This window comes from Schistocerca nitens, chromosome 2, assembly GCF_023898315.1.
Source record: "Schistocerca nitens isolate TAMUIC-IGC-003100 chromosome 2, iqSchNite1.1, whole genome shotgun sequence".
Lineage (NCBI taxonomy): Eukaryota > Metazoa > Arthropoda > Insecta > Orthoptera > Acrididae > Schistocerca > Schistocerca nitens.
The window spans coordinates 57,558,483-57,562,914 of record NC_064615.1 but is presented as its reverse complement, the minus strand read 5'-3'; positions in this window follow the sequence as shown (position 1 = coordinate 57,562,914).

Here is a 4,432-nt window from a genome sequence, read left to right as displayed (position 1 = left end):
TAAAAAGCAAAAAAATGTGAGGGAGAAAGTGTTAAAAAGAAAGAAGTGAAAAGTACAAAAACCTCAAAAAGTCCGAAGGCAGTCACACGACCATGGTAAAAAAAAACTTGACCCAATAGAAAAGACTCCTTAATCACCTCTCATGAGAGGCAAGGAAGGGCCACAGGTTTATTTTAGCCCCCAGCACCACAGGGGGAGTTGGCATATGATGCTGAAAGTACATCAGATGTGTTCTTCCTAATAACGTTGGAATCTGGCTGCAGCCGAATCACATGTAACCTCTGCCAGACAATGAACTCTGCCACAACTGGATTTATGTGGATCTTTGCTTCTTGCTCTGGTTCATTCATAAGGTGGTGATAATCTGTGGACAGATTCCATGACAGTTCTGTGCTGGCTGCAACATACTCCTCGCCATTGGATGTCTTTGTTTGTAACAGATTCTCTTAAATTCAGGAGCTGGGATCAGTTCCAGAGCTGGAGATGTGAAATCAGAAGACAATCCTGCTGATCACCTATTGTGTGGTGTTAATCCAGCATCTTTTGAGGTCACTTGATCAGTGGTGGTCAGGTCCTCCATGGCTTGATCTGGACTACAGAATTTTCATTCACTTATTGTGGAACATTCACCTGAAAGAAGGTGTATAGGTATCTTTGAAGCTGATGACAAATTGCTATGTAAACATTCATTATCACGTGGCCCATACACTATGTTTTACTAATAACACTAAGAACTGCACCACTCACCCCACAAGAATGACAACACACTATCAAAAGCACATTTGGCACTGTGAAAACACAGTGCTTACAGTAATGATATCGCATTGCACATAAAAGTAAATCGAGGGATTTGTCGATACAGAGAGCGTTTTGCCAATGTGTAATGAATGTACTGTATCCTATCATAATACTGCAAGAGTTCCCTAAATTGCTCCAGGCAAATGAGGCGATGGTTTCTTTGAAAGGGCACAGCTGACTTCCTCCTCCATCCTTCCCTAATCCAATGGGGCCGATGACCTTGCTGTTTTGTCTCCTCCACGAATCAACCAACCATAATACTGCCGAAGTTCCATTTGATAAAAATTCTCACTATGTAAGAACATGAAAATTACTGCATGCCGGGTCACACCTTTCACTGTCTGCTCCATGAAGGAATGTTCTGGAATTCCGAACAGGAGTAAGACAGTTTGGGGAACTATTTAAAATAATTTAAGTTGAAGTCAAAGACTGTAGTTCAATTTATGGGCCAACTTCCAGCATCTAGAGTGAATCAGTCTCACCCTTTCCAGCACTGTGAAGTGGAGTGGCTGTTACTGTACAGCATGTTGAAAGATGGTTAAACCTTTTTCACTGCTACAGCTGTGCTCTCTGCATGCTGTGCTGAGGGCGACTTCTGGTATGGCCTTATTGATTGGCAAATGCTGGTGTCTGTTCTGAGGCAGAGCATTTCAGCTGATATGAAAAATTTATAATCCAGGTTTTCAAAAACTATTAGGAGAAAAATATCTGATTTTTGCACATCTTACAATCTCATATATTCACTCGGTAAAAAACAGAATTTCATTTCACTATCCATCATACCTACAGTATGACATCAAATTAAGTAAAACATTACATACAATTTTAAAGAGCAGGCAGAGGTAGAAACGCATTGCATAAACTTTGCCTATGGTTGATTTTAGCTCATACATTGCAGCTGTAAGGGTGCATGATGGCCAATGGGAGTTGGTGATATGCACCCTTACTGCTGATTTGAGATTGAGAGATCATGTGTGCGTGTTTGTGTTTATAGAAGAAATATATACAAGGATGAGAACTGAATTGTGAAAGACTAATAATAGTTATAGGGCAAAGGAAATTAAGTTATTTTAGCCTGGTTTGGGAATTTACGTTGGAGATATTCTGGGTATGACAGAAGGCTGCTCGTGACATCAAAACAGGCCAGGGCTCAGAGTCTGCCGATTAGTGTGGCATGCCATAGAGCTCCAGCCATAACAAAGTTTTGTGATCGTGCGACTTGGTAAATAGGGCAATCTATGTACAGGGTGGCGCAGGGAAACGGGAAATTTCGAAATAACGTCATTTCCATGAATAAATTCATAAAACTAGTAATTTATTAACGAAAGTGAATGTATTCAGTATGCCATTATTCAGTATGTCTTTACAATCAAAATGTCCAAAAGTGTCTCTTTACTTTTTAAAGATGACATCGGAAAGATGTGCTCCCATTCAGCGTTCACACTCTAACAGCCTGTTATGAAAACTCTGGAATGCGCGGTGTAGCAAATCTTGGGGAATGGCAGTGATTTCGTTTTCAATGTTCTCCTTCAGTTCATGGATTGTTGCAGGACATGTACGGTACACCTTGCCTTTAAAATATCCCCACAGGAAGAAGTCGCACACACTAAGATCAGGGGATCTCACAGGCCACGCAATGTCACCGTTACGTGAAATAATGCGTCTTCCGAACAACTGACGAACTGCTGCCATTGATTGTCGAGCAGTGTGTGACGTGGCTCCGTCCTGCTGAAACCACGTGTTTTCGACGTTAAGATTAAGCTCATACAGTCTCGGTGTAAAGAATGTTTGAAGCATTTCAACATATCGAGCGGATGTCACTGTCACTGCACTACCATCCTCATGTTCAAAAAAATAATGGCCGATAACACCATGACATGATACAGCACACCATATTGTGACCTTGGTGCTATGTAGTGGTCGCTGGTGAAACTCACGAGGATTGTCCTGTGCCCAATAACGAAAACTCTCTTTGTTCACGAATCCGTTCATGTGGAAATGGGCTTCGTCTGATATCCATAAGTTACAAAGGAAATTCGCGTCCTCATTGATTTTAGACAATATCTGGCTACTAAACTCCATACGTGACGCTGGGTCTCGTTCATGTAAGTGTTGCACAATCTGCAACTTATAGGGATGGAAGTCTAATTCGTGCAGTATTCTTTGTAAGCTTCATCGCTTAATCCCTAGTAAAGATGCATGCTGTCGAACGGAGCGGCAAGGACTTATCTCGATTGCAGCTCTAGCAGTTGCAATGTTCTCTGGGGTACGTACCGTTGGAATGCCACCTGGAGATTTCTTTTTCAAGGCAGATCCTATTTCTTCAAAATTACGCACCCACGTTGTAATCGCATGCGCAGATGGGACACGTACATGACGTCCAAGTTGGTAATGCTGTCGAAATATTCTCTGCGTGGCACTCGCACTATCACCATTTTTGTAAAACGCTCTCACAGCTACTGCACGTTCCGCGCCAGTCCAATTGTCCATGATTACTAAATGGCAATGCGTTCACATCAATTGTGCAAAGTTTCAAACATCTGCTGGCACTACAGTGCTGCCAACTGTAACGTCCAAAATTTCCCGTTCCCCTGCGCCACCCTGTATAACACTGAACTTAATTTGACTCAGAACCATAATGAAAATGTGTTCTTGTTATTGGTTGTAAGAAGTTATTGTTGACTGAAAGTTAAACCTATTCATAATTGGGATGATAAACATGCTCGTGAACCTAATAGTGTCTGTTACTATGAAATAGCAGTCATGTCACAGAAAACGGCTGCTGGAAGGTGGGGTCGATCCAAAACAAGTAAGATGATGACATCTAGAAGGAGAGAACCCTCACAAGCAAATGAGAAGTAGATAAAATCACAGTGAATGAGATGTAGATAATAATTTCACTTAAAACTCAAAGCAGAACAATACCTCCTTTTTTTCTCAAGTTATTGGATGTTATATCCGATGCAGGTTCACGTGCAATGCACCCATTCACGTCCTTGCACATGACAAATCATGTGGCCATAAGCTCATAAATAATTCAAAATATCGAAGAGAGTTACTTTGCAAATTACTGCACCCAATGGGGCACATATGTTGCATGATATTACTCAAAACTATTTTATTCCCCGAGATACTAAAGTAACTCATTCGCAACAGTGAGTGGTTGGCAGCTACGATGCATACAGACATTCTTAGCACTGTAGGAAAACTCAAGTGGCATGCGTATACATGTCCATTGCAGCCAAAGTTTTAACCTACCACCAAGGTTTTATTAGTTTGCATGGCAACCAAGGCCATCCACCCAGAGTGAGTTACTGATTTAGCTCTCAGGAGACTTGTTGTGAGGATAGGAAAGCCTACTCAACTTGTACAATGGTAATGGCACTAAATTTGTAAGTGCACATAATGAACATAATTTTGTTTTTTTTTTTTTTTTTTTTTCCTGCACTGATGCTATAGGTTACAGTGTAGTTAACTTTTTGATCTCAGATGGTACTAAATCAAATAGAAGCATGCTTAAATTAAAGGTTATGTGTGCTTTCTGATAGACTTCTTCATTTTATCACTGAGCAGCCCTTTGTGCACATCCTTACCATACAGTCCTTCAGATTACCACCAACAGATTGCACAAGAG